Source organism: Podarcis liolepis (assembly GCF_965112155.1).
Source record: "Podarcis liolepis genome assembly, chromosome: 17".
NCBI lineage: Eukaryota > Metazoa > Chordata > Lepidosauria > Squamata > Lacertidae > Podarcis > Podarcis liolepis.
Genome location: NC_139571.1, coordinates 25,286,167 through 25,294,554, shown reverse-complemented (window position 1 = coordinate 25,294,554; position 8,388 = coordinate 25,286,167).

The following is an 8,388-nucleotide window of genomic DNA, read 5'->3' as shown; positions in this document are numbered from 1 at the left end:
TCATGTGTTTGAACTGTAGTGCTTGCCTTTAAGGAGTGGAAAGTTACACATAAAACTTCCCAGAGGAATTATTTAAAGATAGATCTCTCACCTTGCCCCCCCTCCCCCTTGGAGCGTAGGTTATTATTATTACCTTTCCAATTAAGGCCCAAATTGAGAAGGAACAGGGTGTGTGATATCAGCATCACTTAAGTGAAACATGCAGCAAACAGTTTCGCCTGGAGGAGAAAGGCTTCACTAACTGGGCCAAACACGTGCTGAAGGCATAGAAGAAGCAGAGGCTATGTCCTTAAAAATGCTGACTTTAGAGAACTCTTCTGACAGCCAGAGAAGCAATTTTTCCTCTCTGACTAGTTACTAATTAGCATTCAAATACACAAGACCTTTTTCAGACAAATCTTTCAATCTAAATTGCTCAAAGCATCGCGTGAGATGGATTTACTTGTATAAATAGTCAAGCTACTTTTTAAATGTACATATATTAATGTGTGCGCACTTGAAATGGAAGGTGCTTTTCTGCTGTCTAAAACAGCCCAAGGAAATTATCTTTGACAGGACAGAGGAGATTTATACTCACAAAGAATTATTGCTTTTCCTAAATTGGTGACCTTTTTTTGAAAATGTTGACATATGGATGCCACAACAGAACTTTTCAGAGATGCATATACAGGGGAGTGAAATTATTCCTGCTGCATTGTATGTTCGCAGCATAATGTCTGAATGAGTCTCTATGTGTTCAAGCTGTATGCACGTAGATCATAGTGAGGGTTTGCCAAGTGTGTTTTCCTGTTAGCATGTTTCTCCCTTTTGTCCTGAGTTTGAGTGTCTTCAAAACCCATGACACCTTTGGTAAAGGCTGTTCTCCAATCATAGCGCTTGCAGGCCAGTGTTTCCCAGTTCTCGGTGTTTATACTACATTTTTTTAGATTTGCCTTGAGAGAGTCTTTGAACCTCTTTTGTTGACCACCAGCATTACGCTTTCCATTTTAAAGCATGAAAGCTGCAGCCTATATTATTCTGCCTATATTATTGGCTGCAGTACAATGCTTTCATAAGGCTGAATTTCAGCATGGCGAGGGGACCCTGGCATACCAAAGAAGGCCTCTGCGGGCACATGTGTACCTGCAGGTACCAAACTGATGAACCCTCATTTACAGGGTTCTGCAGGCCTTTTAATCAGGAACAGTAATCCAGACCGAAAAAGGGGGAAAGCTACAACTCCGTTTTATTGAGTACAAATAATAATAATAATAATAATAATAATAATAATAATAATAATAATAATAAATTTTATTTATATCCCGCCCTCCCCAGCCGAAGCCGGGCTCAGGGCGGCTAACAACAATAAAACAGTATAAAAGTATAACATAAACAACACTCTAAAATCATTCATTGTAAAATTAATTAATTCAGGCCACTGGCAACCATTGGGCCAGAGCTCCGCGAAGATTGCCGAGGGAGGGAGTCAGGCTGTGCCCTGGCCAAAGGCCTGGTGGAACAGCTCTGTCTTGCAGGCCTTGCGGAAAGATGTCAAGTCCCGCAGGGCCCTGGTCTCTTGTGACAGAGTGTTCCACCAGATCGGAGCCATGCACATGTCCACAATCCTAGCATGCATCAACAGGGGTATAATTACTGATGAAAAGTGGCTTACTGAAACCAAAATTACTCTTTCAGCAAAGATTCAGGCAAAAGTGAGTCTTGAATCTTTTATGGTCAGTCCAGGACAAAGCTTCGCCATAGAGCAAGTCGACCATCCTGAAGTCTGTTGTCGAGGGAGAAGTTCTTGAAAAACTCCTCTTCAGTTGACGGAACTGGAGTCGATTTTATTCTGTGTCCTGTCACTTCCCACCCCCCTCTGTAACTCTCCATTCTCTCCTCATGCTAGAATCCTCCATTCCCTACACTTGTCTGATGACCTCGTGGAACTCTTTGCTAATTTTTGCATCATTCTTTTTAGCTACATGGTGTGATACCTGCACCATGTGGGTGAAAGATGAAGTTACCCTCAAAGAAGAGATGAAGCCATTATTTTTAACCTCCTTTCTTAAAATACCCCTTTGTTCTCTTGGTCTATCCCTCACTGTATCTTTGCTCTTCCCAAACTCTGCCAACTCTGTGTGGCTTTTCTTAATTTAGTTCAAATTCCAATTTGCCAGCTACCTGACTGAGAAATAATGTTCCACCCACCTCTATGTTTTTGTTACCTGCAAGCATAATCATAAAGCTTCATACTGACTCAGAGCAAAAGTTTTGCTTATGTCATTCTGGTTTTGCTCAGGTCAGGCCTTCACTGGAAATAATTTACAATTTGGAAAGGCAGGACAAAACAAATGCAGAATGACAATGAGAAGAATGTGAGCCCGGGAAGTCTATGCAGTGTTTTCCCTTATATCCCCATCGAAGTAATTCATTCCAGTATTTCTGTGAATCTGATTGGCCATCAGGTGTGAGTCCTCCAAATTACAGGATCTGGACCAAGTCCATGCAGAGCTTGTCTGAGGCCTGGGCAGGAGTTAGAATAAAGTTATACAGTGGTACCTTGGTTTTTGAACAGCTTAGTTCTTGAACAACTTGGAACCCGAACGCTGCAAACCCAGAAGTGAGTGTTCTGGTTTGCGAACTTTTTTTTGGAAGCCGAACATGTTTTGTTTTTAGTCCCCCGCTTCCGATTGGAGAGTGTTCCTCTTCCTGTTTGAGTGCCACGCTTCGGAAGCAAGGGAAGCAATGGCAGGAAAGGAGTCACCGATTGTCATTCTGGAAGAGCACCCCGACCCCCCCCCATCCAAACAACAACTATCATCAGTGCTGGTAAGGAGGGGGGAAATCACATTTTCAATTTTTTAAATCAACAATACTGTTTTATTGATTTTATAGTACAGTACATAGTTTATTGCTTTCATTTTATGGATCAATGGTCTTGTTGGAAAGTAAAATTCATGTTACATTTCTGTTTTAGGGGCTGTTTTTGAAAGTCTGGAACAGATTAATCCATTTTGCATTAGTTTCTATGGGAAAGCCTGCCTTGGTTTTGGAACGCTTTGGTTTTGGAATGGACTTCCGGAACGCATTAATTTTGAGAACCAAGGTACCGCTGTAAACTAAACTAAACTAAAACCAAAACCAAACCAAACCAAACCAAAAACAAACAAAAACAAAACAGCTAGATCCTGCCCCCACCTGGCCAGTTTTGCCCTCTGAGGTCTGGGGCAAATGTACCTGGCTGCCCCATTCCCACTGCACAGGCCTGATCTGGACTCTGGCAAGAACATAAATAGAGCCTTGTAGAATCAGACCAAAGGCTCATCACTAGTCCCATGGGAAGATCATGAACATTTTGAAGGTGTGCATACCATGGAACGCCCATTTGCTGCACATTTCAGCTTACCTTCCATTAAAATGAATCAGACGTTGTAAGGGGAAAGTGTAGAGTTAAGCTGGAGGAAGAAGGTCTGCCTATTCTTGATGATCTTAAATCGGTCACACCAATAGATTCTGAAGGAAGGAAGGAAATCATGAGAGAAGAATGTGCTGTGTTTCTTCCATGTTGCTTTGCCGGGGGAAGGAGCTCCCCAGGTCTGTGGTGTCGAAGTACTGCTTTGATCAAAAGCAGCTGTTGGCTCCACATATTTGAAAGGGGAGGGGGAGAAGGTATCTTAAAAAGAAAAGCATGCAAAAGGCAGATGCAAATGTTTTGAATGCTGTGGTGTTTTGTGGTTCACAGTTCTCCTGTTATTCCTGAACACTTATCTTGGGGCATGACCTCAGAGGGAGGGGGTAGGCGAGTCTGTCAATTTCAGTTTCTCTCCAGTTTTCATTTTCCAAATCTTGAATTCACTTCACATTTCCACACCAGTTTTGGGGATTTTTCTTTTCTTTTTACATTCTCGTGAAAATTCATCAGCATTTTAGTGCAAATTTCTCCGGATAGATATTTTTAAATGCAATTCCACCTAATACTGAAAACTTTTGCAAAGAAATATTCCCCAATGCAATGAATTTTAAAGTTATTTTCGCCAGTATGTGCATTTTTGTGCACATTACTTGGCATTGCAAATTTCAATGAAGTGCAGATTTCAAAGGATGGCTGCGTTTCATAGATTCATCGAGTTGTAGAGTTGGAAGGGACCCCCAAGGGTCATCTAGTCCACCCCATGCAACGCAGGAATATCATCTAAAACATCCATGACAGATGGCCATCCAATCTCTGCTTTAAAACTGCCAAGGAAGGAGAGTCCACAACTTTTCATGGGAGTCTGTTTCACTGTTGAATAGCTCTTGCTGTCAAAATGTTCTACCTGATGTTTAGTCAGAATTTCCTCTCCTGCAATTTGAAGCCATCAGTTTGGGTCTTACCCTCCAGAGCAAGAGAAAAGAAGCTTTCTGCATCTTCTCTGTTGTGGCGTTTACCCGTTCATTTGAAAATGTCTGTACAGGGGGGAGAGAAAGAGTTAAAATGTAGACCAATAGGAAAGCCGGAGGCAGAACCTACCTGTTTGTAAAAGGGCTTAGCCCGAGGTTTGAGTGGGTAGTTGGTTTGTTTGAGTGGGTTAATTGGTGGGGAAAGGCAGTTGGAAAAGCAGTTGGCAGGCAGTTGGAAATAGAGAGACAGTTAGTGCAGTTGGTTCTTGAGTGAGGGGAGGTAGAAGAGATAGAGACAGGATAAAATAAAACTAAGAAGGTAAAGAGTAACAATGTTTGGAACGCAGTTAAAATTTGTTTGTGTCCGCAATAAACTACACTCTTCTTTTTTAACTTGAGAACCTGACTGAGACTAAGTGATTTTCCAGGGAGGACCTGGTTGGTGGCAGTGGATTAGTGGTGTACGGGTCAATAGTCCGTGAGACGACCAGGGGCTCTGTACGAATGCTACACGTGACAGCTCTTGAGATATTTGAAGATGGCTATCATATCTCCTCTCAGTCTCAGTCAGTAAGACCCTTTCCTTCATCCCTACCAAGCATGCCTGTGAAGGTGGTGGGACTGAGAGATGGGCCTCCCACAACACTCGCTTTCAAATGTAAACAGAATTAAATCTCATCCCCTTCCCTACTCAAAGGCGATCCGGCCACTGAACACTATCCGTCCACCCGCCGCCTGATGTTTGTCAATTTAGATTCTTGGAGAACACGCTAACACTGAAACACTGAAGAATAAAATAGATGGAATTCAATTACAATATAAAAGCAGAGGATTTCCAAATAACACTTCCCCAATAATTTCACGGAGTGCAGTTCTATGCATGTTTACATTGCACTGTGTTCAATAGGACGTACTCCCAAGGAAAGTGTAAACAGGACTGCAGCCTCAAAAGTGTTCTTGCTCAAGTTGGTCTAAACCGTTATGCAAAAATATTCAGCTCCGTGTTGTTCTAAAACTATGTGAGGCTACGTAAATAATAATGCAGATTTACCCGCACATCTGATTAGATGAGGTCTTGTTTACACTTCCATGTTTTCTTTGGAACCGTGGTTGGCAGCCACCCCCAAAGTCCCAGCAGTGAAATAATCGTTGCTTATATCATTTTCTTCTCCGGTTGCTTTGATTATGCTCTGCTGCTTTTAAAGTCTCTGTGCTGCTTTCCTCCTGCTTTCCCCACCAATGTCAGATTTCCCAGTCCTTCACACTTAAGATGATCTGCTTCTCTGTTTTGTGGCTAGGTCAGCTGAGACATTTTTTCCCAATTTCCCCCAAAGAATCACTCCTGTGATCAGGATATATTAGGATCGCCATATTTCAAGAAGTAAAAATCTGGACACAAAAGTTGTTGACCTTTTTTGGGAGACAACAACTTCCCAACTGGGCCAGTTTGAATTTTGAGTAATATTACCCTCCTTCTATGTAGCAGATAAAACATTTCCTGCAACTGATGATGTATCCTTGCAATCTCTTCTGAAAGATTAGTCAGTTAAGATGTGATGTGCTGATTTCTTATGTCCTTGATGATGATGATGATATCCCACTTTTCTCCAACATGGCATTCATCCTTCCCCCCCCTCTTCATTTGATCCTCACAACAACACTTTGAGGTAGGCTAGGCTGAGAGGCCCAAGGTCACTCAGTGGACTTCAGGGCTGAACTGGGATTTGAACCCTGCTCTCCCAGGTCTTAGTCCAACTCTCTAACCAGTATGCCACACTGGCTCTTAATAGCAGTGCGTTGCTAATAAGTTGCATGGCGAGTTCCCGCCTCCCCCCCCCATAGAAATAAAGACACTGGACGCAATAATTCAAGTTAATGGGTCAAATTAGGCCACAACTTTATTGATTACAGGAACTGAGCAGAATATCATTCTGGAGCGGCAGTCAGGTGCCTTCTCACAAATCTTTCAAGATAAGGAGTGCAAGGACCATATTGTTAGCCATGTGGCTTTGCCCAAAATTACACCAGTGTGCACAGCTTTAAGTTTCTTACAGCAAATCCTGCACTACAAAAAGACACACAGACACACAAACTCACAGGTGCAATCCCACATGTGCACAGTTCCATGCCAGATTGCAGCATTCATAACACAGCAGTAAACAGCCTTGCTCGTATCTTTTAAATGTCATCGGCTGGGCTGTGTGGCAGCTCTTGCTTCACCGCTGATTGCTCCAGGATTAGAACCAGTCAGTCACTGTGAACTTGGCAGCTGCGGATTCCAGATGTACGGCCCCTGGAAGGAATGACTCTTTCCAGCAGTGTCAGCTGGCTATCACTTTCCCTTTTCCCGGTCCCCCCCCCCTTTCTTTCTTTCAACAGATCTGATGTGGTGGCTCAGTGCATCATGCCAACATTATCCACTTTCCCTTCACTTCCCTTTGACTGTGGGGAGCTGACTCACTGTGACATGGTTTTGATGTGGGAAATGAACAAATTGCATACAACGGCTGAGTTTCTCCTATGGCAAACAGTGATTTAGCTCCTCAAACCGGATGACAGGCCTGCATCTCCCCATTGTGAAATCCATTGTGCACGGCAGAGCTTCAGGAATGGATGTGGAAGAGCCTGGAATGCTCTGCATGATTTGCAAACCATTTTTAAAGGTGGGTTTTTAATAATGTGCAGCAGTTCTTTTGATTTAAAGTTCGGCTTCCTAAAGTTATGCAGATGCTTAAACACTTTACAGACCTGGTCTGGAATATTTGCCTAGATGTAGAGCAATAGTATACAGTAGTACCTTGGGTTAAGAACTTAATTCGTTCTGGAGGTCCGTTCTTAACCTGAAACTGTTCTTAACCTGAGGTACCACTTTAGCTAATGGGGCCTCTAGCTGCTGCCGCACCACCAGAGCACGATTTCTGTTCTCATCCTGAAGCAAAGTTCTTAACCCAAGGTACTATTTCTGGGTTAGCAGAGTCTGTAACCTGAAACATCTGTAACCTGAAGCGTCTGTAACCTGAGGTACCACTGTATTGCATTCTTATAGTACATTTCAGGCATTTGAAACTCTTCACGTATATTATCCCTGTGTTACAGATGGTGGTTTGAGGCTGACAGATCCTCCAAGTGCCCCTGTTTTCCAGAGACAGTCATGGATTTACAGAAGCCACCCCGGTTTCTGATTTGATCCCGGAATGTCCCTATTTTCATTGGAGAAATGTTGGAGGGGCTGGGGTTACCCAACCCCCCGAGGCAAGCAGATAAGTAACCATACAACTTTTACATTAGGCCACCTTATGAATTCATGGCTGAGGTGGGATTTGAACCAAAAGCTTGGACCATATACAGTGGTACCTTGGTTCTCAAACTTAATACGTTCCGGAAGTCAGTTCCAAAACCAAGGCGTTCCAAAACCAAGGTGAGCTTTCCCATAGAAAGTAATGCAAAATGGATTAATCCATTCGAGATTTTTAAAAACAACCCCTAAAACAGAAATTTAACATGAATTTTACTATCTAACAAGACCACTGATCCATAAAATGAAAGTAATAAACAATGTACTGCAGTCACATAATCAATCAATCAATCAATTACTCAACCAGTAGCTGAACCAGTAACCAGTAACTGGGTTCCACACAGCCACAAAAAACCAAGAGAGTCACAAAAATGCAAAATAAATAGCAAAAACAGACAGACCTCAGCGTAACACTCAAATTGGAAGCATAACACTCAAAGCAGAGCACATTTGGCTTCTGAAAAATGTTCACACACCGAAACACTTACTTCTGGGTTTGCAGTGTTTGCGTTCCAAGTTGTTTGAGTACCAAGGCATTTGAGAACCAAGGTACCACTGTACACAATATATAATTTAAAGCACATTCAAAGCATATTCTTGGTGTGCATGTGCTCTGAATGTGCTTTATAGATATAGCATGTGCACGGCCTTCCTGGCTCAAAGATCACACTCTAAGTCACAGCAATGCAACCTCAGTCTGCTTGGGAAACCCCCTGCTCTTTTCCTTTCCCTCA